This window comes from Falco biarmicus, chromosome 2 (assembly GCF_023638135.1).
Source record: "Falco biarmicus isolate bFalBia1 chromosome 2, bFalBia1.pri, whole genome shotgun sequence".
Classification (NCBI taxonomy): domain Eukaryota; kingdom Metazoa; phylum Chordata; class Aves; order Falconiformes; family Falconidae; genus Falco; species Falco biarmicus.
Window position 1 is genome coordinate 42,599,636 of NC_079289.1, and position 12,763 is coordinate 42,612,398.

General features: G+C 36.4%; 1 protein-coding gene across 4 annotated transcripts in view; it reads right to left on the reverse strand.

Moving 5' to 3' along the window:
- Positions 1 to 12,763, reverse strand: part of KLHL1 (kelch like family member 1) — a 240,184-nt gene that overhangs the window by 62,774 nt on the left and 164,647 nt on the right. The gene's annotated exons all lie outside the window — the stretch shown is intronic.

Here is a 12,763-nt window from a genome sequence, read left to right on the forward strand (position 1 = left end):
CTCCTTAATTGTAAACCAAGTATAGAATTTGCAAAGTGTGACTCATAACATTTTAAAATAAAATTAAAACTTTGTTAATATTTCATAGTTCTTTTACTTTCAACTCATTGATGGTTCTACTCCTGCTGTTAAGTAATTATAACCTTGAATTTAATATTGGTTCAAATATTACTTAATATGATTCTCCAATAAAATTATCACGGCTTGCATATAGAGATTTTTCATAAGTTACTGACCCACAGCTGTATGGTAGTTTTTAAATTATGCAAATCCCTGTGATTTGGACAATTACTGGCCCCAAACCGACATATCCATACAGTATACATGGCTACATCACCACTTTTCCCATCTGTTTTTTTACATGCTCTGCCCTATGTATTTTGCCGTTTCATAGAAGGCTCCTTTTACAGCATCCTTTGCAATTTCCCCAAACTCCTGGGAGTGAGGGTGGGGTGGGGGGGATGGGGGAGGGACTTTGCAGATAATTATTTCTTCTCTGAAGGCCACTATCTACACCCTTTAAAATAACAGCACCACTTCACACTACTCATACATTACTTGTAATATTTTAGAATAATTTGGAGGGAAAAATAGAAGTCAGAAGAGAGAAACATGCAAAGAAATGGAGCCAAGGATGTAACTGAGGGACAAAAGATGTGGGATAACACACAGGAGATTAAGAGACAGAGGGTTGAGAGGAAAGATTGTAGGTAGTCCATGAAGAAAACATTACATTTTAAAGTGATGTCTAAGATTGACAAAATTTAAAGAGATAATAAGGAATTTTGTGCTGACATAAAACCAGGATGTTGCAGGGAATAGAGTAAGACAATCAACTGTGTTCTTAGCCTTATCCTAACTTGTCTTTCTCTTGTCTGCTCCTGAATCGGAAAGTTTGAATCCCATCATGTCTGTGAAGAGTTGACCTTACAGGACCTATTCTAGAAACTTCACTTTTATATCTTTTATTTGTTTCTTTATTATACAAAGGAATTTAAGATCTTCTGGAGCAGGAGTTTGAGGAGAATGTTTATCCTAAAGTTCCTATATGAATGCTTTTTACAATCTTTTCTGCAGAAGAGCTGTGTGTTTTCTTGTTTTCTTTTCAGTTTTAGCAGTCAGGAAAAGAAGGTGAGGGATAGGAATCATGAGCAAAATCCAGAAGTTGCATAGTGCATATGACTTAGGACACCTCTGACTTCTGCATTTCCCTTTTGATTAGCTGTAGACAACATCTTGATAGATGCACTTAAGTTCACAGTTCCCATCCACTGAGCTTACTCTCCTGTGTCTTGTAAATCAAAGCAAAGCACTTCACATAGGAATCCATTCTAGGAAGTAGCCACTTAATGATAAATTATATCCACACTTAATATTTTGGTACCTAAATCCAATATGGGGATTTTTTTTTTCTCCTCTCTGTGCTTGAGTTTCCCTATAAATAAAAAGAGATAACAATGTTTTCATACCAAAAAAGGCAAAGATGTTAAAGACTGAGTATCTTGGGAGCATTGTGATAGGTAATGTATTACTACCTTTTACAACATAAATTATTTGTTTAAAGCTGTGTACTTGACCTGTACATAAGTCCTGGACTTTGGGCTGGTAAAACTACTGCATTGTCCTTGTGTCTACATCCAGCCAGTTTTCAGTTGGGAGCAAAGAGTAACTAGATGAACAGAATGCATCTATACTGCCAAACAGCATGGCCTCCAGCTCACTCCCTGGTCCTGAAAGCTTATATTTCATTCATCTGTTCTTTACTATGTTCTGGTGGGAGCAGTGACACAAAAAAAGGAAGGAAAACCTGGGTGCAACATTCACTTCTCATTGGTAGACCGGATAAGAATGCAGCATGTTTGATTCGTTCCATCCTGCACTAACTTTGAAAAGCATCTTAGCAGTCTTTCTAAGCTCAAGAACTACACAATATTAAGCATCCAAACCCTGATATAAACCCACCATTCTAGTTGTCTGTGACACAGGCCTCACATTATTTCATTAACTCTGAACAAGTGCATGCATAAACAATAATTACATTGCAGGACCACGAGTCACTCTTTGCCACCTGATCTGGAGGGACTATAGAGTATCCCCTGGACATATGCATCTAGTAGAAAGAGGGAAGGGTCTCTCTCCCCATTCACGTTCACTGCTTCTAAGGTGAGATTCATATCTTGAGTCAAACAACATATTTTAAACCTTGCTTCAATTAGGAGTTGGCTCTAGTAATGGCAGTCAGCAAAGCCAACTCCTAACTGAAGCATTCTGCAAACTGCAGACTCAAAAAAATTAGCAATGTTGGTTAGTACTGCCTACCCCAGTCTACACAGGCTGTGACAGGATGTCTTACCAATGTTAGACATCTGTAGACAACTACTTCTTTCTGATCCCCATGGAAAAGCCAAAGTAATTCTGATTAAATGTTTCAGAAAACTGGAAAATCCAATTTCCTAAGAATAGCAGTATGGAAAGAAGCATCTGGGAAGACATTGTGGTATATTTTCTTCCAAAAATGTGAAGATATGAATAAACCAAACAAAGCAAAAAATCAATATTTATTTTTGGCTGCAGCACATGTGCTGATTATGCAGAGAGAGACGTATTTTCCTATAAAACAAAACAGATGTATAACACAGTGGTTTAATTTATAAATGTAATTTAGAAATTAAAATACTGCTACATATATAAAATTACATGAAATTACATTAAAAATGTATTCTATTATAGTTGATTTCACTTGTGTATCACTCCAGTGGTTTTTTAGTCATCTAATGGTAAAAAGGAAAAACATGACATTAGACTGCTTTTAAGATATTGGATATGAAAGATTAAAGAAAAGCAAGTACATGGAATATTGAGGCTTTTATAATAAACATACTACACACTTAATCAATTAATATACACATACACATGCACAAACACCTGTTTCTCAGAGGTATAGATCTCTAAAAAATCCTGAGGTATTTCAGTGAGTAATACTGAAGTACTGGAAAGTATGAAAAAAAAACAGAGAGGTGAAACAGAATCCATTTAATAGCTATTTGCATAATAAACAACAGTGTGTGGCAAATGTAAAACCTATACCATGACTGTGGCAGCACAAACCACTTCTGATAAGTTAAGTATTTTTCTTGATGTCCCTGATATATTTCAATCTTTTTTTTTTTTTTTTTTAAGTTATATTCTACTTAAGGTCCAACTGAGTATTGGATGAGATTAGCTCTGTGTATTGTGCACACTTTCAAGGGCATTATAAGCCCTGATTAATAAAGGTTTATGAAGTAATGACAGATCTACAGAGAAAAAATGTTTTAAATGAAAGTACTGTAAATGATCAGGGTAGTTTTTCATGATGGTCCAACTGCTGCTGACAGCTCCTCTGTGTACACAGCATGGGTGTATGTGATTCTACCATTTAACGTTTCTGATGAAATAATACAAGTACTAGATCTCATTATTTTACCTTCATCTAAAAGTCAGTACAGCATCGCACAATACAAATCTCTATTTTTTTTGTTTTCATTATCATTTGTAAGCTTGTGAAATTGTGAAATTTTTTGGTGAAACCTTTTCAAGTGAAACCTTTTTAAGTGATCTTTTAATTATCTTCCTATTACACTTCCTCTTTTTCTGAAGCCAGGCATATTACATTTCCTTGATAATGACTGTAAATCAAGAATTTTTTATAAAGCCAATTGTCATTCTCATATTTTTTACATAATTGATGATTGAAGACAAATAGCAAGGTCATTGCATGAAAAAGAAGAAATTTATTGCAATATTGTTTGTAACACAATGTTTTAAGTCAAATGAAGAAATATTTAGAGCCTGTCTTTCAAAGACGTTATCAAGTATTTTTGAACAACCTGATGTAGGCTGCATGAAATCAGATAAACTTCAAGAAGACTGTCTGAGACTACGAGAGCAATGTATTCACTTCAGCTATGTATAACTGCAGAAATTTTGGTATACACAAAGTGAAAATTACTTCAGAAGCAGGTACAAATACCTAACATCTCCCCTTGCCCCAGACCCCACCTTCGATTCAAGGCAGACATTTCCACCATAAAGGTACGTTTTTTCCTCATAGCTAGAATGATTCAGTATTTAAACCCATGAAGTACGGCAGGAGTTCTAAATTTATAATCACAAAATTTCTATTTCTTTTTTCCCTGTGAGACTTTCTGCTGATTTTTCTATTACTAAAGCTGTTGCTGACGTGTACTCTGACGATTTTGTTCAAGATTTAAAGATGCTGCTGTGAGTAGGTGCAAAATTATGACCTTGATCTAGTGATCTCCAACATTACATTTTGAACTGAAAAGGCAGTTACTCAAGTGGAACAAATGTAAATAGGTTACAGACACAGATATCGAGGAGAATCTCTTGGTAAAGAAAGAAGTATACAGAAAACAGGGCAGCAGTTCACCACTCTAGTTAGACTGTAAGAAGTTCCTTTAAGCACTCCAAAAATCTGTATCTTGTACACAAAAATATCTTACATTTTTGAGTAAAAAAAATATTTAAAATTAAAATGTTATAAGGATTTGCCATAAAGTAACATGAATAAATGTCAGAACACTTTCGGGAATGTTCAGTTATTCAATATGATCAGAATTTTCTAAAACTAATACCAGCTTTTTCCACTAACGTTTATATTTTAAAGAGATCAAAAATGACAGCTTTTTGACAGTCATTTTAGGTAAAGCCTTTAGTGTTGGGTGTTTTGTTTTGTAATACAGTATTATGTTTTACAATATAAAACATTCATGGTTTATTTTATGTTTTTATCTGGTCTAAAACTTACAAAAGCCCCTTGTATTAATGACTTATATCATGCAGTATACTAGTCTACCTTTGCTCATCAGCAAAACACATGCCTCTTTTAAAAGCAGTCCTGCTCCCACTGGAACTTATGCAAATAAGGTGTTAAAAGTAAAAATAAAAGTTCTACATGTGGACAGCAGCAAATGCTGGGACAGCTGCATGTCCTGTAGGAGGGGGATGCAGCCAGTGGAGCACCCACTGCTGGGGGTGGTGGTGGTGACCTGCACCAGCTGTGAGAAAGGGAGTGCATGTATCTGTTTTTGTGCATGTGTATGTGTATACATGTGTGTACGTGTGTGTCCATGACTAGAACCTTCAGGGATTTGCTCAAGAAGGTGTTCAGACATTTGAAGAAATTAATTCGTATTTTGTAAGTGTTTCGTATTGCAGTTTATCTACTGCATGACTGATATTGATCCTTAACACATAGTTCATCTAATTGCATGTTAATTATGTATCATAAGAAATAAATAAGGTCTTTTGATCATGATTTCATTTAAATGATGTGAATTGAGCAGTGTGGCACTGCAACATCACCAATTTCCCATTACCTCCAGCCTTCTTTTATTATTTATCATTATAGCTGTACAGATGCTCATCCACACTGCTTAGCTGTTGGCTCAGTTCCTGGGAGATTCTGTTTTACTGCAATTACTTCCCTCTAAGGTAAATGTGTTGTAAATAGTGCTATCCCTGACTCACATGGATAGGAGCCAGCTAATACCCAGTACCCAATGGGCTCTATATGGTGCCTTCTGTAGTCCAAAGAGATAAATATGTTGTTCATTTGATTTTCCAGTTGAGAGTGTTGAAAATAAGATGAGAGCTGTACTGAAGCATACTTGGATGTTCTTATGCCTGAGACTACAGCCTTTTGGAGCATTTCCTAGAATTTGGCATGAAGATTTATGAGACGCAAAATAGAGCTGGGGGACTGCACAGGACAGGAGGTACCAACATTTTTGAAGTCTTATCCACACTGGCTGTTGGGGGTGGTTTCAGCAGAGAATTGCCTCCAGAACAACATCCAGGATTTGTGCTGGATGAAATGATTTGCCTTACTCCAAAGCCAATCCCAGTAGTAACAACCATTAATAAAACTTGGGTGACCAGAGAACACTGGTTAGTGTATGGGAAAAGCTACGGTTTCTCTAAATTTAGAGAAAATCAGAGGTTCTCTAAATTGCCCAAATGCCTGTATGTCTCTTCTCTAGATCATATACAAGGTTTCCTTTTTTTTTTTTTTTTTTTTTTTCTCTGTGTACTTTACTCAGACATAAAATTTCTGCACTGGTAATGTCAGAAAATATAGTAAGCAGCAAGGAAGTAATGAGGATGGACACAGAGGTGTTCTTGGGAGAATAATCCTTCAAATATACCTATGAAGGCAGCCACCCCTTGTGCTGTCTGCTTGACCCCATAGGTTGTACCAACAGGCGTTAATAAGAACCAGAGGAACAGATGGGCAAGGTGGGGAGTTTGTGGGGTGACGACATTTTTCTTCTGCATGATAACTGGCTCTTCCCTAATATTTGAAGCTGTGGAGGCTTCAGAACAGATCACTTCAGGTTCTTTTTTTTTTTTAAACCAGAACTTAATGAGCAATTTCAGAAGTTAACTACACTGAAAAATGCCAGAAACTAAATGATGCAAGATTAGTACTGAAAAACTACCAGATGGTGTTACAATCTGGATTTTTTTCTACTTAGAAATGCACAGGTAAATCACAGTACTGTAACTGTAAATTGGCCTGTGAGTCTAAATGTTCTGAAACACACTGAATTCACAGGAGTGAAAAGAAGCAAGTAATAACGTTAACACTTGTAAGAACTGGCTGAGAAGAGAATTTTAGTGTGATTTATGCATGTAATTATCTCATTAGTCATTAGCCAGTGTATTTCATATTCCTCTGGTGAAGTAATTAGCCAAGCTCCACCTTTACTCTGCAATTACACTATCATGTTACAGAATCACAGAACAGTTGAGGTTGGGAAGGACCTCTGGAGGTCATCTGGTTCAACACCCCTGCTCAGACAGGGACACCTACAGCCACTTGCCCAGGATCTTGTCTATACAATTTTTAATATCTTCAAAGACAGAGATTCCACAGCTTCTCTGGGCATGCTCACAGGCTCAGACACCCTGACAGTACAAGAGTGTTTCTTGATGTTCATAGGGAAATCCTTGTCTTTCAGTTTGTGCCCATTGCTTCTGGGCCTGTCACTGGGCATCTCTGAGAACTTTTTTCTGTCCTCTATGCACCTTCCCTTCAAGCATTTATAAATATTGATGAGATCCCCTCCAGAGCCTTCTCTTCTCTGGGCCAAACAGTCCCAGCTCCATTAACCTCGTAGAGTTATAAGTTAACATGGTAGAGATGCTTCAGTCCCTTCATCACCTTTGTGGCTCTTTATTGGAGTCTCTGGTAGCTCCCTCTCTATCTTATACCGGGGAGCCTGGAACTGCACACAGCACTCCAGGTGTGTCTTTACCGATGCTGAACAGAGGGGAAGGATCACCTCCCTCGACCTGCTGGCAATACTCTGTAGTGAGTATTGAGGCAAACCTTTCCCAGTGCCTTCAAGAAAAACAAAAATCAAATGAAGACAGGGAAGAATAATTCCCTCACATCTCCCCCTCTGTAGGCAGCAGAAATGCATCAGGTAAGGTCTGCCATGTAGCAGACAGTGGGGCGGAGAGCATGGCTGCTCTGTACGGCTTCCTCTGTTCCTAGGCCTGTTATGAGGGATCACATCTGCATGTATAATTTTGGCATATCCATATATCTGAATAATTGTTACGCAGATCTTTGGTGCAGGAGGAAAAAGGACCCTAGGTCCTTTCCACCAAGCTGCTTTCCGGCTGGGTGCCCCTCAGCATATACTGGGGTTGTTCCTCCAGATGAAGTGCAGGACTTTATACTTCCTGGTGTTGAACTTCATGAGGTTACTTAACGTTATCTAATTAATTATGATTTTGCTCCCCAGAATGTTGTGTTGCCAGCTAAATATAACATATACATATTTCTTCAGAATGGAAACAGTTCATTTCACTTTCAGTTTATTATTGTGTGAATGAAACTAAAAATCAAACTCTCTGCAGTTTATCAAACATTTATCCAATGATGAACTCTTGGAATATATTAGAATGACTGAAAATATGAATTTCTGCAATAGATAAACTAATGCTCCTAAAATCAGTTGTCTTGTTTTCTGTTTTATAAAGTAGTGGATTTAAATATTTTTTTTTCAAACAGCTAACTTTTGCCTGTTCCATTTAAGCAATCTAAAATGAAAATTAAGTTCTGATAAACATTGCCAAAACAGATACTGAAAAATTCAGTTATTCATTCTTCACTGTGTCTTATTTTGGTATTCTAATCTCGAGAAAACCCACCATGATAACCTCATTACTAGGCTAGGTTAATGACTCTGATGAGAGATACTTCTTTTTGCTGATAATGCTGTTTATATATTCCATTATTCTTTTTCTGTTGAATCTTCTAAAAAGAATGAAAAAAGGATAACAGAGATGGTCATTGGTACACAGTGTTGACCTAACAAAGCTAATGTAGTACTACTTGTTTATCAGTGCATTTTACAATTAAGGTAAATTATGCTATAATTTTTTCCCACTGCTACCTAAAGAATGACTGGGAACACACTGGATTTCTGTTTTTTATGTTTTTACATTTATGTTCAAAGTGTTTTAAAACATGTTTTTGTGTTAAAAAACCAATCAAACAAACAACCTAAATGTGTTAATATTTTGGAAAAAAATGGACTCCCAAAAGTATAAGAATATTAACATGTATTACATGTAACTGAGTAAACATCCCATTAAAATCATCTATCCCAGTAAATCACTCATGATATTTGAAAACACTGGAATTGTGTAGCTGAGACAGAACTGCTACTTAAATAGAGCAGGCAAGATTTCAGAGGACAGCTGCAGATATCTGAATAAAAGTGGTAGGCAGACAGCTGCTTGGAATGTCAGAGGCATTGAGGTATTTTAAGGCTATGACTAAATGATTCTTTAACTTAACAAATGTCCTTATGGAAAACATACAGGTGAAAACGAACTAGCACTAAAGGCAGAAGAAACTCATACAGAGGACTGGTGGGGACAGGTATATGATATCATCAATAAAAAGAGCAGGATTACAAAAGGGACATTCCATTTCTCACTTCTCAGTTCATCTTTTGTGAACACTTAGTTATTTCACAAGTAATAACAGCATGTTTCTGTTGCTGCTTCATGCGGGCTGCTCCTGGAGTCAGACCAGAGCTCTGTATGTCCCTGGTCTGTGGTGTCAGCTACTGGAACCAGTGGGGTCTTCAACCTTCAGCTACTGCATCCTGAAAAACCAGCTACTGGGGGGGACCAGGACAAGTGAGGAGGACAGACAGGTTGTGTCGGTGTTTGAAGGATCTGCAAATGTGCATGTGTTTGTGAACCTGGAGAGTGTGGTGTGTGTGCTGCACCGGTGACCTTCTGCCTCTGCCAGCCCCAGAGGAGGAGGGGACGTGGCTGCCTGTGCCTGTGTCTGGTGTGAGACCTGAACGTGGGGGCTGCTGGGGGCAGCGCCTTGTCTGTGGCCGTCTGTGTGGATGGCTACGTCCATGTCCTGTGTGTATCTGCGTGTGTCTGTGCCTGTCTGCAACACATACTTAATTTTGCTACTGATTGAAACTGCTGATAAGAAAACAGCAGAAGCATCCCTCAGCCCAAGCAGAGACCCCGGGTCCCTGGGAACATCGTGCTGGTGCTAGAGCTCCAGCAACTGGGCAGGAGGGTCCTGAGCCAGGGCAGCTGGAGCCAGTGGCTGTTTGAACTTTCCCTAACAGTTTGTAAGCATGACACTATTTACTTGTATTCTAATACCTGAAAAGAAATAAGAAAACATACCAAGTTCTTACTAAAAAAAAAAAGAAATCTTAACAAAAATATATTATAAAGACGATGTATTATTACATGCAGGAAGCCTAGCTATGAATTAATTTGCATACTGGATTAAGAAATGGCTTAAATACAACAGATATGGTGGGGTATTTTACCATGCTGCAGCCTTAAACTTGTAAGAGAACACCGCAATAATTCATATTACTTATATATATGAGTATATATATACACACACATCTACGTATACTTAGAAAGTACGCATAATTATAAAAAAACTTTTCAAAAAGCACAACAGGGAGAAATGTTCTGTAATACACATATTGGACATTTTTTTTTCTTTTATAAAAAAAGAAAGCTATACCTTGTTTAGTAGGTTTTGCTGTTTGTGTATTACACTAATACAAGGACTACAGGCACTCACACTCTGACAATTTAACTTAGTTATTGTACATTTTGAATGGAAATTCAAGTAAGATGAAGATGTTTTCTCATGACAGTTATGTACAGCAAACAAATAGATAATAAATTCTGTCAAATGTTTTATGTATGTGAAGACAAAGTCATTTGTAGTGATTTCCACAACTTGCAAAATGCCATGAAACAGTCTTAATCGATCTTACTTTTTTCTTTTTTTAAAAAATTCCCAATAAACTGAAGATAAAGGAGGTAGGTAGACTTTCCAGTTACAAACTTCTCAGATACATATCTTTAAAAGCAAGAAGTATTACCTGAGGAAAAACAGGATCTTTCCCTATTTTTGCCTTTATTTACAGTATTTACAATAGCTTGTCCAATATTTCTTCAACTATTTAAAAAGTATGCCTATATGAGAATGAAATACATAAAATTAAATAAGGTTTAAGTGAAGTGTGCTGTGAGAAATGTCTTGGTAGAAACTAAAAAAGAAAAAAAAGCCCAGAAAAACAGGACAACTTCAAAGTTCACCAGAGCAAAAGAATAACTTCATGTAGATGATAGATGACATTCATGTGACATAATGATACATAAGTAATAAAACACATATGATAAACAGTATTTGTAAAGAAAAAAAGATTACAAATGATAAAAACCATTAAAGAAAAGGCAAAATATGCTACATGGGAGTTTAAGTGTTTTACTGGTATCACATATTGGTGTATGTCCACTTCTTGCATTCCGTTATTTATTTCCGTCTAACATTCTCCTTTATATGTGCGCTTAGCTTTTGTATACTACTAGATGATTAAATCCTGCTAATCCAAGTTACAAAAGTCAGTGTGACAATATGAATGGGTAAGCTGAATGGAACATTGTAGAGAAGCATATACCTCTAATCTATTAATACAATGCATATTATTAATGTAAACATAAAAACATAATGTAAACATATACTGTAAACATAAAAGCTGTTTTTTATATGTGCCTTTCAAATTAAATCAATAAATAACAAAGGCATGTGGACACAGAGATTTAAATGAGACTTTGTACATTTAGGAAATTAAAATGAAAATTAAAAAATGATCTAACTTTGTTCTTTTTTATTCTATGCAGTTAGTACTATGCTCTGTTAACTTTTCATGTCAGTCATAATTCCAGTCACTGGCTGCTGGAATTTAATTATCAACTCTTTTTTATGAAAAGGAAGATAGCTATAGAACAGGTTTCAAACCAAACTTGATATAGCATGCGAGGCTACTTTTTATGTGATGGGCCACATAACCTTCAAATATTTTCATAATACTAGCACTTACTGACTATTTTATATGCTAACTAATAAACCGCTAATTTACTTAGCTCATCTAATTCTTATATGTAACTGTTTTATATTTGGTAGCAAACACCAGGAGGCATTAAAAATACATCATTGTGAATTGCAATCATCCATGTCAGCATTTCAGTGGAGAAAGTTGTCAAAAAAAAAAAAAAATTGAGGAGAGATAACACAGTATCAGCATCACCTTACAGCCCAAATATTGTAGCATGCTTTATGAACCCAGTGACTTTTCAAAACATGCAACCAGCACTCAGGCCTCCTGAACTGACATGTGGAAGCAAGACTCGCTGGGCATAAAAGCTGGTCAAGGACACAGCAGCATCACAAGAGGGATGATTGAGCAAATTCAAGTCAAGGCTGCACAGCTGCAGGTTCTGGCTTATTGGGAATACATATTACACCAGCTGTAACACAGGCTCCTACTACACAGATGCTGCTCTGACATACCAGGTACCCTCTCAAAGCAGTTTTTATCTGCTATAAATGTATGTAAGCCCTGGTACTTTTGTTTTCAGTCAGAGTCTGCATTGAGAGACGGCTTAACCTCTGTTGCCCTGTGTTCTCTCCTGCTGCTACAGAAATAAACCAATTCTGCGTAACCTGAACCTCCAAAATAGGCTGCATGTTGATGCTGCAACAGTGCTATACTCTGTGCCTTTTTCCTAAATATTTCTGTATTTTGATTTGCTATACAAACAAGGAATAGATTTGTATAGTAAGCTAGAACAAATACAGCTGCACCCAAATCAGGTTTATGGTCATTTCCACTACCTGAATACTTAAAGTGTTTGTTGTCATTTGCCCTAAGTAAGAGGAAATTTGTATTTCAGGTTTTTTATGATCCAAAAGCAATGTTCTGTGCAATAACATGCCTAACATTTAGCTACACAAACATTTACAAATGTTAAAAGGACAAAAATAATCCACAACTATAATACTAAGATATATGCATTGGTTTCTTTCCTCAACATTTTCCTATTCTCGCAATATTTCTTTTCCAGACAAGTACCAATATCATACATCTTTATCATTGGTGTAATTTTATGAGAAAAACATGCAATGTCTTTTTGCAGATGATATTGCCACAGCTATTTGGTGAAACAAGTACAATAGGTACATCCAAAAACAGAGTTGTGAAATACTGAAGTTCTAATTTTATATTTTACTTTTTTTTAAGTACAGTTTATTTTATATTAGAATTAATGTTTCTGAAGACATTCTTCGATCTAAATATGGACATGAAAATGTAAGATACTGTGGAATTTTTAGGGAATT